This window comes from Sorex fumeus, unplaced genomic scaffold, assembly GCF_029834395.1.
Source record: "Sorex fumeus unplaced genomic scaffold, SorFum_2.1 ptg000155l, whole genome shotgun sequence".
Classification (NCBI taxonomy): Eukaryota; Metazoa; Chordata; class Mammalia; order Eulipotyphla; family Soricidae; genus Sorex; species Sorex fumeus.
The window spans coordinates 98,831-116,369 of NW_026606212.1; the positions used below are offsets into that span (position 1 = coordinate 98,831).

Consider the following 17,539-nt stretch of genomic DNA (forward strand, 5'->3'; position numbering starts at 1 on the left):
TGGACTGAAGTGTGAGGCTGCACCCCAGACTTGGCAGAGACATCCTATGGGACCTTTGGGGATACTGTTCTCACTCTGGGCCAGGCTCTCTGGGAGGTCTCCCTCTGCACCCTGCCCCCAGTCTGCACCCCTCGTCCTCACGCCTTTGGGGTGCACTCCCGCAGGCCGCTGCCTTAGACAGGGTCAAAGATTCCACGATGAGGGGCTGGAGCAAGAGCACAGCGGGTAGGGCGTTTGCCTTGCATGCGGCCGACCCGGGTTCAATTCCCAGCATCCCATATGGTCCCCCGAGCACCACTAGGAGTAGTCCCTGAATGCATGAGCCAGGAGTAACCCCTGTGCATTGCCAGGTGTGACCCAAAAAGAAAAAAATAAAGAGAGTCCCGCGATGGGCACCAGCAGTGCCGCCCCATCAGGTGGAGTGCAGGTGAAGCGCGTTGCGTGGTTTCCCTCCTCTGCTCTCTGCACTTGCTGGATGAAGGGATTGAGGCGCAGGAGTGATCTTGAGGGCCCGCTGGGGACCGTGTATGCTCTGTCAGCCCTGCTGAACCGCCCGGCTGGGGGCGCGTGCGTGCTCTTCCCTCTTTCTGGGCCAAAGATGTTTCTTTTTGTCTGTGTGTTAAATGGACCTTGTGGCCCTTCTCCGAGACCGTGGCTGCCCTCCTCCTGTCCCCTGTGACACTCGCTGCTGTAAGTGGGAGAGGCTGCCTGCCCTTCTGCAAGCCCAGCGTGTTGTGCTGTGTGGTCACGCGGGCATGCAGAGGCCAGCCTTTCCTCGCCCGCCCAGCGATGCTCGCCCCCAGTAGAGGCGCTGCCTTGGGGCCTCGGTGCTGACTCGCAGAGCCTGTGCCCACGCGCCCGGCCCTCTCCCACAGGAGTGCTACCTGGACAGCGACCAGACGAGACTGTACCACGCAGCCAAGGGCCTGATGACGCTGCAGGCCCTGTACGGGACCATCCCCCAGATCTTCGGCAAGGGCGAGTGTGCCAGGGTGAGCCAGGGCGGGGAGGGGGCCTCTCTCCTGCGGGTGGGGATTGGGGCTCCACCTCGCAGTGCTCTTGGCTCTGTGCTCGGGCCACCAAACGGAGGCTGTCTGCGTGCAAGGCGTGACCCCTGGCCCCTCTGCTGTCTCCCAGCCCTCTTTCCTTTTCTCTTTTCTGTTCTTTATCTTTTCTTTTCCATCCCTACTCTCCCTCCCTCTCTCGCACTCTCCCTCCTCCCACCCTCTCCATACCCAGCAGTGCTCGGGGCTCACTCCTGGCAGGGTTTGAGGGATCGTATGTGGTGCCAGGAATTGAACCTCGGTCAGCCACCTGCAAGGCAAGCATCCTACCCACCATACTGTCTCAGGCCTGTCTTGTTTTATTTTATTGTTCGATTTTTTTCCGTCTTATTTTTAAATTTTGGATTGCCGGGCTCTTTTTAGCTTCATTTTAAAATCCGCCCATTGCTAAAAAGGCTCTGCCTGGTTCTGTACTTTGTTTCCAGCAAGTGGCCAATATGATGATCAGGATGAAGAGAGAGTTTACAGGAAGCCAGAATTCCATATTTCCTGTTTTTGATAACCTCTTGTTGCTTGATCGAAATGTGGATTTATTAACGCCCCTTGCGACTCAGCTGACATACGAGGGACTCATCGATGAAATTTATGGCATCCAGAACAGTAAGTGAAGTGACATCAGTTACTAATAGGTTAGCTGAGTAAAATCAATCTCAAAAGTGTCTGTTTTCGAAGGTGCGGCCTTTGTGTGTAAGTCAGAATACTTGAAAATGTCAGGCACTGACTTTCAGCCCAAGGTTAAAGTGAGCTCGAGCCAGGACACCATCGGGGAAACCGAGGCAGGCCTTGTGAAGAGGTCCATGCGGTGTGCAGCCCCGCTGCTCAGGCCGTCCAAGGAGGCGTGAGGAATAGAGCGTTTCTGAGGGGTGCCTGGGTCCGAGGTCAGGGGGGTTTGGCCCCGGATGTTAGATTCTGTAGCACTTCAGATCTGAGTGGGGGCCAGGAAAGCTCACGGGGCTAGTGCCAGGCGCACAGCCAGCGCTCGGTTCCATCTGCGCTCCTGCCTTGTCCGGTGAGCACTGAGCCAGGAGTAGCTCCTGCTGGGATACAGTCCGAGAAGTTTCCCACAGTCTGATTCGTGTCTTTTCTTCAGAACAGGGAGCCCCAGGCCGCAAGAGGGGTAACTCCAGCGCCTTTAGGAGTGGCCCTGGCCGGGAACAGCCCTGGGGATAGAGCCCCGGTCTGAAAGGACGGGGATGCAGCTAACTGCATGGGGTCTCTCTGGGGACACAGAGCCCTGCAGCTGCTGAGTGCTGGCCGAGTCCGGACAGTGCTGTCTGTCCAGTGTGCCAAGCTGGTTATCGCAGAGTGAATTGCGATGGCGTGTGTGTGTGTGTGTGTTCATGTGTGTTAGTGTGTATGTCACTGCAGTGGTGAATGCATGGCTCAGTGACAGCGGCCAGGGAAGCAGAACAGGACCACACGTGGAGGCATTTCCACACAACAAAGTGTTTCCCTGCTCTTTAATAATTATGGAGGTGTTTCCGTTTTGTTTTTTACCAGTTGTTCCGAAGGATAACTTCTTAAGTTGTTTCCTTCTGTGAGGACACTCGTAAGCAGTGCCCAAGGGACTGTGGGGCTGATCTCGGTGATTTTCTGCTCTGTGGGGCCAGTCCGTGGCCCTGGGGCCACTGGGGCTGTGCCTGACAGCAGCTGGGGGGTGATGCCACACACACAGCCCCTCCCCAGATTCCTGCTCCGAGCTGTCACTGGCACAGGAGCACCCCGGCGAGGGGTCCCCACCTCCTGGTGCTTCTGCAAGTCTCTCGGGGGATCTGGCAGAGGTGCTGGGGTTGGGGGTGCGGAGGTGTGAGAGATGGGGCTCGAGGTGTGCCTCCGGGAGGAAGGAGTTTCGGAAACTCACAGTCTCTTCACATCACACACTTCCTGCTGATCAAACATTTAATTAAGGGAGAGGGCTGGAGTGATAGCACAGCGGGTAGGGCGTTTGCCTTGCACGCGGCTCAGCCCGGGTTCTATTCCCAGCATCCCATATGGTCCCCTGAGCACCGCCAGGAGTAATTCCTGAGTGCAGAGCCAGGAGTAATTCCTGTGCATCGCTGGGTGTAACCCCCCCCCCCCCCCCACCAAAAGAAACCGTTAAGAGAAATCTGAAAAACAAGGGGAAATTGGGCTTCCCCATAACCCCCCAGCTCTGTGCCCGTGGCTGGACCGAGGGCGATGGCAGGCCCGTGCAGGAGCTGCGTGCCGGCTGCCTGGGCCAGCGGCTGCCCCTCAGCTTTGAGCTGGAATGCGAGGTCTTGCCGACCTCGTGTATCTCAGCATGTGCTCAGGCCCTGGGTCCCACGGCCACCGTGGCGTGCTGTCTCCAGACGCTGGCGCCCGGGCTGTTCGGAGCGGCTTAGGATTTGGAAAGCATCCGAGAAGTGTTTTTCTTCCGTCGGTCCCGTTCTCTCCCCACATTTTCCAGTGCAGGAGTTCTTGTTGTTGCTTTATGATTCTCAGCACCCACCCCACAGTGCTCAGGGCCCACACGGGGCAGTGCTCAGAGGAAGACAGCTGGACTTGAGCGTGAGCTGCCCCCGATGACCCGTCTCTCTGGACCCACAGCAGGGGAGCTGATGGTGTGTAGACACGTCGGGATTTGTGTTGAAACTGGAGGAGATGTTTTTTTAAAAGGAACCAACTTGGAGCTAGAGGCAGTGCAGCAATTAGGGTGAGTTTGGTCCCCAGGACCGCATGTGGTTCCCCCAGTCACTGCCAAGAATAAGCCCAGAGCACAGAGCCAGGAATAAGCCTTGAGCACTGACAGGTGTGGCCCAAATATCAGAGAAAGGAAAAAGAAAGGAAAGAAGCCTTCGGAGCTGTCTCCCGCCCTCATGCATACTTCCATGCTGAGGTGATTCCTGGGATCTTGTTTTTCTTTTTCTTTTTCGAAGAGTATCTTGCCCGCACGGCAAAGCCTGGCAATCTACCCGTGACGTGTTCGATATGCCAAACACAGTAACAAGTCTCAAAATGGAGACGTTACTGGGCCCGCTTGAGCAAAATCGATGAACAATGGGAGGACAGTGACAGGGGTCACACTCGGCAATGCACAGGGGTTACTCCTGGCGCTGCACTCAGGAGTTACTCCTGGCGGTGCTCAGGGGGCCATATGGGATGCTGGGACTCGAACCAGGGTTTGCCCAGTGCAAGGCAAACACCCTCCCTGCTGTGCTATCACTCCAGCCCCATCCTGGGCTCCTCTTGGCTTGTTGAGATGTCGGTGTAGACTGCATGCACTTGCACACGCCAGCAGGACAGACAGTGGGCCGCCCTGGGGCATGTTTCCTCGGGTGGCCCCATCCTGAGTTCGGTTCGAGCTGGCAGTGGCAGAAGGCGGTCCACGGGCCAGGCCAGGGAACCCGTGCGTGAAAAGCGTGAGCGTCCTGCACTTGTGCGCAGCTAGTGACTCAAAGCCCAGTGCTCTCCCCTGAAAGGAAGTCTCTGGAGTCTCACTTGGGGTGTCCCCTCCCGTGCAGGTCATGTAAAGCTGCCGCCCGAGAAATTCGCCCCGAAGAGGCAGGGTGATGGGCAGGACCTGCCCACAGAGGCCAAGAAGCTGCCGCTGAACTCAGCCGAGGAGCTCCACGCCGAGATCCGAGACCGCAACTTCAACGCCGTGGGCGCCGCACTCAGCAAGAAGGCCAAGGTCATCTCGGCCGCCTTTGAGGTGACTGGGGCCTGGGGCCAGGTGGCAGGTGGGCTGCGGGCGCCTGGGGAAAGGTGGTGCCAGGCCCTCTCCTGGTGTCAGGTCCTTTGCCAGTCACCGTCCGCACTCCCTGTCCCTCTCTCCTTCCTCCCAGCCACTGGCGGTGGCGGCATCTCCGCTAGCTCCTGCATCTAGGGAATCCGGGATCAGCCCGAACAGGCTGGGACGGCGAGTGATACTGAGAGCACAGTCCCCGGCCCCCAGCTTCCTTAGCACCTCGCGCCCTCCTGCTGCTCTTTATTCCGGGTTCAGCTCACTTTTGAAACCTGAATCAGTAAAATGATAGAAGCTGAATTTTTTAACTCTGGGGAAGTTTTTAAAAATCACTTTTTCCCTTGAAGGACGGATTTCCTGATTTCATCTTTTTTAGGAGTTATCTCTACTGTATCAGTATTTGTATTTCTTTGGGGTTTTTTGTTGTTGTTGTTGTTGTTTTTTAGGGGAGGCACACCCAGAGGTGCTCAGGGTAACTCCTGGCTCTGCGCTCAGGGATCACTTCTGGTGGGCTGAGGCAACCCCATGGGATGCTGGGGATCGAAACCAGTCTGGCCGCATACAAGGCAAGCACCTCGCCACTATTCTGTCACTCTGACCCCATGGTTGTTGTATTTCTGAAGCTGCTTTTGTCTCACTTGGGTTTTGTTCCTCAATTTTTTATTTCCTCACCGTGACTTATAAAGCTATGGATAAGAAGTGTCGGGCATTCACTGTGCCAGCTCCGAGCTCGCCGTGGTGTCCAGTTCCCTCCTTTCCCGCTGCCAGTGCTCAGGGCTGGCTCCTGGCAGGCCTCGGGGTTCTGTGGGGAGGCCGGGGACTGAGCAAGCGCCTCCCCCACTGTATAGCTTGGACCCAGGAAACGTTTTACACTTGATTTGCTGTTGTTGAGGTCTCAGGCTATACGAGCGTTAGCTTTTGTGGCTTCAAGGCAGTTTGCTGAGCTCCACATCCCTGGCAGGGACCATGCATTGTCAGGTGTGGCCTGCGTGGGCCCTGGGCTCCCTCCCTGTCCACATGGTCTCCCAGTGCTGCAGGAAGTGGCTGTCGGAGTCCCTGGACCCACCAACCTGCCTTTTCTATTTTCGTGTGGCTGTGGGATCTGGTTATAGCCTAATTCGTTTTGTGTCCGTTTCTCACACTAAAAATTAATTTGGGGGAGCCGGAGGGATAGCACGACGGGCCAGGCGCTTACCTTGCATGCAGCTGACCTGGGTTCATTCCCCAGCATTCCATGTGGTCCCGGTGCAGGCCAGGAGTGATCCTTGAGCTCCAGGCCAGGAGGAAGCCCGGGGCACTGCCTTGCACGTGATTCAAACGTGCCCTGGGCAACCCAAAGACCTAAACTCTTAGAAATGCACTCTTGGCAGCCAGGGCTGGGGCTGAGGCACAGTGTGTGTGTGTGTGTGTGTGTGTGTGTGTGTGGCCTTGGGTACCTTCCCAGCACTGCTGTGGCTGTGACTGGGGCACGCCCTGTGTGTGTGTGTGTGTGTGTGTGTGTGTGTGTGCGCGAGGCCCTGAGTGCTGTCCCCAGTTCTGTCGTGACCTTCTCCCCTCCCTCAGGAAAGGCACAACGCCAAGACGGTGGGCGAGATCAAGCAGTTCGTCTCCCAGCTACCCCACATGCAGGCGGCCCGGGGCTCCCTGGCCAACCACACCTCCATCGCCGAGCTCATCCAGGACGTGACGAGTGAGTGCCCTGTCCCGGGCTCAGGCTCAGGGTGTGTCACTGGCTCCCTGCTACTTCTGGGGGCCCCGGCTACTGTTTCACTTGTGCATTGTTCCCTGTGCTAGCCGCTGTGTCCTCGCAGAAATGTTCCGAGTGTGACTGTTGGGTTCTGCGGGGTCGGGTGGTGCAGCAGGGCTCTCCCAGGCTCCGGGTGGCGCCAGCACTGCTTCGCCAGACCTGGCACTACTTGCTGAGGTTGGTTTCAGTCGGATGTTGCAAGGAGCTGGAGTTGCAGCGGTACTGCAGTGCCTGGCACACAGCCGGCCCAGGTTGGATCCCGGAGTCCCATATGGTCTCCGAAGCCTGCCAGGAGTGATCCCTGAGCACCACCGGGGGTGGCCCCCAAACGAACCAAAGTAAAATGCCCTTGGGAAATTGCTTTAATTAGTGTGAAGGGGGAGCTGCTAGGGCCCAGGCCCCGGGGCTCTGTGTCTAGGCGCACCTCGGGGCACAGGCTATCAGCCTCACTGTTTTGGAAGGTGCCTTCCCGGTGATGTCTTAAACTTGGTGCTTGCTTGCTACTTTGCATGCCTCTGGGAGAAATGAGCATTTCTCCCACTTCTGAAATGCTCGTGCGTTAATTATGTTTCAGCGTCTGAAGATTTCTTTGATCAGTTAACCGTGGAGCAGGAGTTTATGTCCGGAATAGACACTGATAAGGTACGTGAACAATAAAACCGTTTTAGCCGATAGTTAACCAGATTGGCAAACAGAACTCGAGGTAGGAAAGGAATCACTTTGATTTCCGTGTCTGGCCTAAATACCTGCCAGGGCAGAGCAAAATGTGCGGAAAGAGATTCTGCCAAGGGATAGGTTTCTGTTGACCGGGGGTGGTGTGTGTGTGTGTGTGTGTGTGTGTGTGTGTGTGTGTGTGTGTGTATGTGTGTGTGTGTGTGTGTGTGTTCCATTGCGTGTGTGTGTGCATGTGTTCCATTGCTGTTCGCTGTCCTCAGAGAAACAAGACCCAGCCCTGAAGCCTAAGACTATTGAAGCCCATCACGGATAATATAAGAGCGTGGGTTATATGATCGCTTTTCCTGTCTGCCCGTCAATAAATCCCGCATTCTCACTTGCAGCAAGCAAGCGCCCAAATTCCCCACAGTCCCTGCTACTTTACTGATGCTGCTGAGGTGTCGCTGACAAGTGGGACAGTTGCACCCGCCCGCAGCCCCTGGAGCTTAGGTTGTCCAGGGAGTGTGGGCAGGAGCGTGAGCCAGTCTCCAGCCTCTCCTTGATTGGGCCTCTCAGGGGCCCGGGAACTCCCAGGCCTGCAGGCCCAGACCCGGCGCTCACGCACAAACCTGCCATGACTCTAGGTCAACAGTTATATCGAGGACTGCATCGCCCAGAAGCATCCGCTCATCAAGGTGCTCAGGCTCATTTGCCTGCAGTCGGTGTGCAACAGTGGGGTCAAGCAGAAGGTTCTGGATTATTACAAAAGAGAAATTCTCCAGGTCAGTGTTTCTAAGTGACTCATTTGCCAAGGGAGACACTTTTTAAAAAGGCAGTTGGCCTTGCACGTGGCCCACCTAGGCTTGATCCCCGGCACCCATGTGGGTCCCCTGGGCCCCACCAGCACTTATCCCTGAGCACAGGAAGTGGGGGGGCAAAAGCAAACAAAACAAAGGAGACATCTGGAAAATAGCACGGCAGGAGGTGTGGTTGGCCTCCTTTTCTTACTCAGTTATTTGAGTACACTGTCATCTATCTTCCTTACCTTGGGCCCATGCATTCTGGCTTTAAAGTGAAAATGTGGGGTCCAAAGAGCTCGAAAGGGGCTGCAGCAATAGCACAGTGGGTAGGGCGTTTGCCTTGCACGCAGCCGACCCTGGTTCAATTCCCAGCATCCCATATGGTTTCCCGAGCACCTCCAGGAGTGCAAAGCCAGGAGTAACCCCTGAGCATCGCCGGGTGTGACCCGAAAAGAAAAAAAAAACAAAAACAAACCAAGAGCTAGAAAGGGGTAAGGCACTTGTCTTGCATGCTGCCAGGTATGACTCAAAAACAGTAGTATCAAAATGAGAGTGAAAATGTTCGCTCCCTCTTCGGAAGTGGGAGATCTAGCAGGCTCCCCAACTTCTCTTGCAGACATACGGCTACGAGCACATCCTGACGTTACAGAACCTGGAGAAGGCCGGGCTGCTGCGGCCCCAGCAGGGGGGCAGGAACAGCTACCCCACCATCCGGAAGACCCTGCGCCTCTGGATGGACGATGTGAATGAGCAGGTGAGCGGAGTCTTCGAGCACACGCAGTCACATGCACGCCATCTAATAGGCGAGCCGAGCCTTCACGCACATGCACGCGCGCCAGCACACACACAGACACGTACATAGACACACACACATTTCCCCAGTGGTGTGGCGTCTTGCTGGTGGGAAGGCGCTGCCCTTGCAGAAGCCAGGACTGAGTGGGGCTTGTTGGGGGACACTTTTTGAAGATGGGGGCTGGGGGTGGGAAGCGGGGGCCCTTGTCCACTTAGGCCTCAGGGCGGGGGAGGCTGGTCTGGGCTCAAGGAAGCCTCTGGTCAGCGAAAAGGCCAGCCTCAAGTAAGAGGATTGGGGACCAACACAACTGACTCACCGTGGGCAGTTGGGGCTGCTGCACTCAGAGTCACTGTGAGAGAGGGGGGTTTCAGACTGGGGGTAACTGTGATGCTAGGGTCTGTCACTCTCACCCTTGGGAGATTTGGGCGTGGCTGTGCCCTGGGGCCTCGGCCCCTGGAAGAATGCCTGAGAGTAGCTTGGCTGGGCTTAGAGCTCTCCACATTCCCTCCCCCCAGTGGGCCAAGTTTCCATAGGAGAAGTTTCTCACCAAATCGATGAACAGTTTTTCTTCTGTGGGGGTCGGATGGAATCTTTCCCGGGCAGACCGTTGAATGTTCAGACCCAGCGGTGCTGGGGTTTGGCCACGCCCCTGCCCTCTGCACGGGCTGCCGGGCACTGGCACCTTCCAGCACACAGGGACACCAAGCAGCTTTCTGAGATTGGTTTGAGACAAAAGGACTCAGGGCCAGGAGAGGTGAGGGCAGAGCCATGCGTCAGCTCTGCACCACCAGGTCTGATGAATAAAGCTGTAGGGGTGGGGGTGGGGGGGAGAGAGAGAAGGAGAGAAGAGAGAGATTGGGAATTGGGTAGAGGGTGGAGATGGCAGGGCTCAGCGGGGTAGGCTGGAGCACACTGTGTTCCTCCCCAAAGTCAAATCCAGGACGGCAGCGTGGAGGACATTTGCCTTTAATGCGGCCAACCCAGGTTGTGATCCCTGAGTGCAGCACCAGGAGGGAGCCCTGAGCACCGCAGGGTATGGCCTCCGCCAAAAAAAAAAAAAAAGATCCCATGGCCCATTAGGCAGAGAGGAGTTGCTTGACTCCAGGTGTCCCTCTCGAATCCTCCGCAGAACCCCACGGACATCTCGGCTATGCCCCCCTCAGCATGCGGCTGGCCCAGCTGCTCTCCCGGCCTGGTTGGCGCAGAATCGAGGAAGTTCTGCACATTCTCCCGGGCCCCCACTTTGAGGAGCGCAGCCGCTGCCCACGGGCCTGCAGAAGAAACAGGTTTGTGAGGGATTTTGTTTTCGTGACCCGCCTTTCCCCTTGATTGAGTCTTGGCAAGACCTGAAGCCTCTAATCTTACATTCTCATTTTCTAGAAATACAATTGCCTACATTTTTCATTCAAACTCTTGAGGTTCTGCAGTGTGACCTCAGGGCTGGGTGCAGGGTGTGCGGGAAATTCTGTTTCTCCCACACGCCCGTCCCAGCCTGTTTCCTACTGGTTATTTTCAGCACATGTTTATTTGTTTGCTTTGCTTTGGTTTTTGCTTGGGGCCTCACCTGGTGATGCTCAGGGATTACTCTTGGGGGTCCTCAGGGGTCCATATTTGACTCTTTGATGCCAGGGAAGCAGCTTCTCACTGAACTATCTATCTGGCCCCCCGGACTATTTCTTTTTTAAATGTTGTCTTTTTCTGAAAGGTGGTTTTTTGTTTGCAAATATGATTTTATATGTTTTCTTTACTATCTTTATGTCAGGGAGCACTTCTGAAATATTTCTCTTTCAAAGTGTCAGCTTGGCTCTTAGGGGCGCCCGGGCCAGAACTCTGGCTCTTTCTTCTGTGCGGTGAGGTTTCTCCATGCTTAGTCCCTTAAGACAATCTCTGGACCCAAAAGCATTGATTTATGTGAGTTTTCAACCAGATGCTTTTCCTATGACGTACTTTTCACTGGAAATAGGGAAAAGTGGGCATGGCTGGAGCTCTGGCAGGCCGAGTGGAAACCTCCCCCCCCCAAAGTGGGTAACCACCACCTAGAGTGTGCGACCCTCAGCCTCAGCGAGAAAGGGAGGGAAAGGGAAAATAAATACCGGAATGAAGGGGAAGATGCAAGGGGGAAACACATCAGCTTGATAATGTCCTCTAAAAATGGCGTACCAGGGCCAGAGAGATAGTAAGGTGGGTAGGGCACTTGCCTTGCCCCTGGCAGACCCGGGTTCGTTCCCTGGCACCCATATGGTCCTCCAAGCCCCGCCTGGTGTGACCCCCAGTGCCAAGCCAGGGAGTCAGCTTGAACCCGTGCATGGCCCCAGCGCTCCTGGTGCCTGTCTGCGCCCTCTGCGCCCTCTGCCATTGGAAGCTTGTGCAGGTGTGTTTGAGACGCGATCGCATTTGCCTGCGTTCTTGGGCGTGTGAGTTGATTTGTGGTACTGCTGCTGTTGGTCTCAAGACTTAACCTTTCGAGAACGCAGGTGCATCACCAGATTTCCAGGCCCCCATTCCCTCAGCATGTTGGTCTCAGCAGCACCTTAAGAGAAAGAACCTGGGGCTCGCTTGGTTTCTGGGCTGCTGTCAACCAGCTCCCCGTGGGTTTGCTCACGTCCCTGGGCTTCGGCCTGTGGAATCCAGAACTTTCCTGGGCTCCCCCGATGGTCTCTCCCCACCCCAGTCTTGGAGCAGGGAAGGGCTTGCATGCCCTTGTGTGGTGACAGGACTTGGGGTTCACCTTCCACGCGAGTCATTGCATGTCTGGGAGCGGCCTCTCTGCTCCTTCTGTTCCCAGTCAGCCGTGCGGAAGCTTTGAGGAAGCTGCTTGGTCACCCCAGCTGAGTGTAGGGGCTGTCTCGGTCACACCCAGGGTCGTTCCTGGCCCTGTGCGGGCGGGGTGGGGCCATCCCAACAGGCAGACCCAACACAGGTCGGAACCAAGGGCCCCACATCCCCCCGTGGACGCTGCATTCACGCCTTCTCTCCCACCCTGACCCACGATGGCCCCCAAGTCAGCATCCCGGCGGGGGTAGCCATGGCTCTGCTCACCTGAGCTGCTCGCAGTGGCCCTCACTCCGGGTATTCTGCTCGAGGGACCCCAGAACTTGGGCACCCTGGCGTGTGTCATGTGAGCAGTTAGATTGGGCTCAAGGCGCTGGGGGGCTCCCAAAGAACCACCAGAATAATTCCTGAGTGCAGAGCCTATCCCTTGAGCCTCGCCGGGTGGGAGTTGTCAGAGGTGTCTCTGTAGTAATACGCCGTTTTTAAACATGAATGTTTTGTTTGGGTGCTCGGGGCTGGGCAGGGCCGGGCAGGAGCCGGCTTAGCTGTCCCAGGCAGACACAGTTCCCGCTCTGAACCGTCACCTGGGCCCCTGAGCAGTTCGAAAGAGGCCCCCTAATGCTTTCCTTCCCCTGCATCATCCTCTGTGGTCTGCTCCAATGCAGAGTTTCCGGTTCTTTTCTGAGGACTCTTTGGACATCCTGACCAGGGTGGCTTCGACTCAAGTGTGAGGCTGCACCCCAGACCTGGCGGAGCCATCCTACGGGGTCTTTGGGGATGTTATTCTCACTCTGGGCCAGGCTCTCTGGGAGGTCTCCCTCTGCACCCCGCCCCCAGTCTGCACACCTCCACGGTGTTATCTTTTTATTGTTAATTTTTTCACCCGGAGATGCACGGGTGTTACTCCTGGCTGTGCACTCAGGATTTACTCCTGGCGGTGCTCAGGGGACCATATGGGATGCCAGGATTTGAACCCAGGTTGGCTGCATGCAAGGCAAATGCCCTCCCCGCTGTACTATCGTTCCAGCCCCGACACTAGAAGCTTCGACCTGGGGATCCTTGTTCCTTCAGGTCTTTTGCATGGAAGGGCGGGTGTGAGTCAGTACTGAGCGGCTGTGAGCGTTGGGGGGATTCCATGTCATGTGGGGTGTCCGTGAGTTTTCCGAGGCATGTGGGGTGTCCCCTGGTGGGTTCTTCAGGGCAGCTGGGGCTGGGACCCGGGTTAGGCCAGAGACGACCGGCCTCACCTCCGGTCACCTTCTCTCAGTCCTGTTTGCCGGCTTGCTCTTCTCTTCGAGCTCTTGCTAACTCTCATTTTCCCCCCTGACACATAAAAATTTCCTCTATCTGGATATTTTGAAGTTGAATGCCAGCGTGAGGCGGGTGACGGGGCTCGCTGATGACAGTGAATAGATGCCGTTTGCATATGTCCTGTGCCTTCAGGCTGTATATAGTCTTGAACTGTGTCTGCAGCTCCTGAAATTTTGTTTGGAACGGAAGACTGATTTTTATGTAACTTCCTGATAGAATGTCGTGCGGTGCTGCCCGAGGGGTAAGGGGTCCTCGGAGTCCTAAGGGGGGAAAATGACCCAAATTGAGGTGCTTCCTGTGTGCCAGTGTCCCATCACGCCACACCTCCCAGGGCTGGTGTTTCCCTGTCCAGAAGACGCTGGACAGACGTGAGCCAAAGCTCTAGCAGGGAGGAAGCATTTGTGCTGCGGGATGAAACAGAACTGCCTTCGGAAACCCCAGCTTTGAGTCAAGCTGACATTTTCAAGAAATACAAAACAGACTTTTTTTCCCCCATTTTTAGTACCAGCGCAGATAATCCCCTAAGGTTATTTGCTTCCCTGAGAGATATTTAGCTTACCCTTTCAAGGTTCATTTAGAGCAGATCTTGGCGGTAGATCAGAGTTGGGTGCTAACCGAGTTCAGAGTGTTTGCCTATTTGCGGCCTTCTTTGTCTGTTAAGAGGAGCCGTAGTTAGAGGCCTCCAGAGAAAACAAAACACAAGCACCGGCTTCCTCCAGGCTTGGTTCCTCTGGTCTCAACCCCTGGCCACTTGTTTATGCATCGTCCCCAGAGCAGGCGGGGGACAGAGGCAGAGAGGGTCTGAGCAGCCTCTGCATGGTGCTCCCCGAGCAGTGCTCCCTATCTTTGTGGCTTCTGTTGAGGTTCTGAAGTGAGTCATCAGGTTCTAGTGACAAATGTCTCTTGTACGGCGTGACACAACGATGGAGTTTGTGCCATCAGTCCCCGGGGTGGGAGGAGGGAGCGTCGGGTTTTGGGGGTCAGTGGCAGGAGGATGTGACCCATAGCATGTCGGCTTTATCTCGGGTGGGGGAAAATGGATCGTTTGGGGAGGAGTGTGCTTGGAGTACAGATTTGCCGTGTTTTTCTGGATTTCTCTCTCTCTCTTTTTTTTTTATTTAGGAGTACTGCTATTTATCCAGCCACGGATTAGCTGATTGAATTGTGCATGAACTCCACCTAACTTCTTTTTTCATTTTTTATGATTTTATTTATTGAATCACCATGAGAGCAGTTACAAAGCTTTCAGGTCTAAGTCTCGGTCATACAATGAAACACCCATACCTTCACCAGTGCCCATTCTCCACCAACAACAACCCCAATATACCCCCATCCCACACCCTCCCCCTACGTGTGGGGCAGATGATTTCCAAATTATTCTCTCTCGACTTTGATCACATTCGGTATTTTGACACCAGACTCACCATTATTGTTTGAGATTTTACCCCAACACTCAGATCTGCTGAAAAGGCAACAGTAGACACTTTGTTTTCTATTGCTGGTTATGAATAACCTATGATGTAGTGTGGCTGCAGTAGTGGCCGCGCAATTTTGAAATTCCAAATTTGAACACTTCAATCTGGAGGGATTTCTTCCCAAACCTGCTGGGTTCCGAGATTTGCTCCTGAGTCTCTGGCATCCTGATCATTAAGCAGCTTGATCAGGAGTCAGAGAGGCCGTTCATGGACGATGACTTGGGGTCTCGTTGGGACGGGGAGGACAGGACTGGCTCCACCCCCATCCTGTGAGGCCCAACAAGTTTTGTCACTGAGGGCCCAAGCCTGACTGTCCAGTGACCTCTGGAGGATGGTGGCCACCTGGCTGCCAGGGGGAACAGGCCAAGGCATGAACCCATGGGCCCAGCACTGCAGGGACCAGACGCATTTCTGCCAAAATCTACTGGGTTTCGAGATTTGTTTCTGAGTCTCTGGGATCATGGCCATTGAGCAGTTCAATCAGGAACCAGAGAGGCCTCCAATGATACAGCTGAGCCGGAGGTGGCTTGTGGGTGTGTTTCCCACATACCTAACTTTTGGCCGTTTCCTTTCTTGGTAAACTTTGCCCCAAGTTTGTGGGGTCTGGCCAAAGGCACAGCAGCAATTTGGGGGTATCTGGAGTCTGAAGGTGCCATCAGGCTGCTGATGCACTCGCCTAACAAGTGGTGTTTTTCGTTTGTTTGTTTGTTTGTTTTTAATGTAGGAGTACTGCTATTTATTCAGCCACTGATTAGCTGATTGAATTGGGCTTGAACTCCACCTTACTTTTTTTTGTTTTTCATAATTTTATTTATTTATTATTTTTCTTCTTATATTTATTTATTGAATCACTGTGGGAAAAGTTACAAAGCTTTCAGATTTAAGTCTCGGTCATGCAATGATCAAACTCCTTTCCCTTCACCCTTCACCAGTGCTCATTTTTCACCACCAAGAATCCCAATATACCCCACCTCCCACCCACCCAATGCCTGTGAGGTAGATGATTTCTCCTTAACTCTCCTCTACATTGATTACATTCATTATTTCAACAAAAGATGCACCATGATTGTTTAGAATTTACCCCCCGACAATCAGAATGGCTGAAAAGGCATTGTGAAATACATTGTTTTCTATATAAAGTTTGGAGTTCCGGGGCTGGAGACATAGCACAGCGGGTAGGGCGTGTGCCTTTCACGTGGCCAACCCGGGTTCGAGTCCCAGCATCCATATGGTCCCCTGAGCACCGCCAGGAGTAACTCCTGAGTGCAGAGCCAGGAGTAACCCCTGTGAGTGCAGAGCCAGGAATAACCCTTGTGCATCGCCAGGTGTGACCCAAAAAGCCAAAAAAAAAAAGTTTGGTGTTCCTCCCCTCCAAACACAGGTGTGAGGTGCTGCGTTTCGCTGAGCAAGCAGAAGGAAAGCAGAGAGCTCGGGCCCAGTGGTTGATGCAGATTGCTGGGCCGGGCCGTCGAGCAAGGGAAATTTGGGGATCTCTGGGACCCGTCCTCGGGCCCAGTGCTCTCCGGGGCCCCTAGCTTGGTCGTGTCCTACGAGTTGGGGGCGAGCCTGGCCTTTGTGCTTGCGTTGCGTTTGGACGGGCAGGTGGGGTGTTCAGGGCCCAGCTGCTGACACCTGATCCCGCCCTGGCCAGGTGGGAGGACGGAGCTTGGCGGCTGGCCCCGGAGATGCCCAAGGTAACCAGTCAAGGAGATAACCAGAGTCAGTCCCAGTCGAGTTGGGTGATAGGCTGAGATAACGCACCGAGCCGCTGAGGCAGATCCTGTCTGGAGACGCTCGCGCACCTTGATCCCAGGCCGGCCTGGCCTGGCGGGGGGCGGGAGCGAGTGCGCGCCAACCTCGGCGTTTCCGTGGCTCGGAGCTTCCGGGCCCTTCCGCTTGCTCTGCTGTTGTTTTGTTTTTGGGTCACACCTGGACATGTTCCGGGGTCACTCCTGGCTCTGCACTCAGGACTTACTCCTGGAGGTGCTCTGGGGTCCCTATGGGATGCCGGGATTGAACCCGGGTCAGTTGTGTGCAAGGCAAACGCCCTCCCCGCTGTACTAGAGTTCTGGCCCCATGGCCCAAAACTTAAAGAAAAATCCTTGCTGGGGTTGCCCTGTCCCTGGCGCCCTGTCAGCCTCGTGGGTCTGCACACAGCTTGTGCGACTGCCTCGAGTGGCCAGTGACAAGGGGCGCCCGCCTGGCCTCCTGCTCCCCAGGGCTGCTCTCTACCCGGTGCTCCCGACCCTGCAGCCCTCAACTCCTGTCCTGTGTTCCCTCCTCTTTTCTGTGGTGTCCACCTCCTCTCTCGGTGGCCCTCCCCCTGGGGTCACCCCCCTTCCTGCGTGGTGCTGGGACAGCAGAGCTGCCGGGTTTGTGCCGGCTTTGTGCCAGGTGCACGTGTGACCCCGGGGGCTTGGACTCAGGACCTCATGCTTGTGAGGCAGTGCTCAAAACCCCCTCTCGGACATTCCTCCCCTCCAAGCTGAAGGAACGGACTTGACCCACGTTCAGGCTCACACCTCTGCTTCCTGCCGAATCACTGCCGGCCGCTAGCAGGCCAGGACCTGTGTGCCACGCCTGTGTGAAGCAGGGACGTTCTGGGGCGTGAGCCTGCTAGCGTCTTTGTCATGGACAAACGTGATCCCATGACAGGATTTAGGGTCACGGTCCAAACACAGGAGCATGGGGGTGTGGGGGTCGGGGCTTGTTCAAGCCGGAGACTCTACTGGGCTCACACACGGCACTGAGTGCTCAAGTCTCAGGGAGACAGTGAGGCTCAAACACATTTTCTTTTTTTTCTTTTTTTTTTTTTAATTTATTTATTTATTGAATCACTGTGGGAAAAGTTACAGAGCTTTCAGGTTTAGGTCTCAGTCGTGTGAATATCAAACACATTTCCCTTTACCAATACTTATTTTTAACCGCGAACCCCAATAGAACCCCACCTCCCATCCCTTCCAATTCCTGTGAGGCAGATGAGTTCTAGTTAACACTCTGTCTACTTTGACTCGATTCATTGTTTCGATAAAAGATGCACCATTATTATTTAGAGTTTACAACCCCCCCCCCCCCCCAAATCAGACATGCTGAAAAAACGTTGTGAAATGATTTGCTTTCTACAGCTGGGTTGGATATCTGCTATTTTACTTATTAACCCTGGAAGTATTTCTATTAAAAGTTAGATAATTAAGAGATTGGTTTCTGTGCTCTGGAG

At 55.1% G+C, this 17,539-nt stretch overlaps 1 pseudogene; it reads left to right on the forward strand.

Annotated features, from left to right (window-relative positions):
- Positions 1–17,539, forward strand: part of LOC130016459 (vacuolar protein sorting-associated protein 33A-like) — a 40,231-nt pseudogene that overhangs the window by 21,406 nt on the left and 1,286 nt on the right.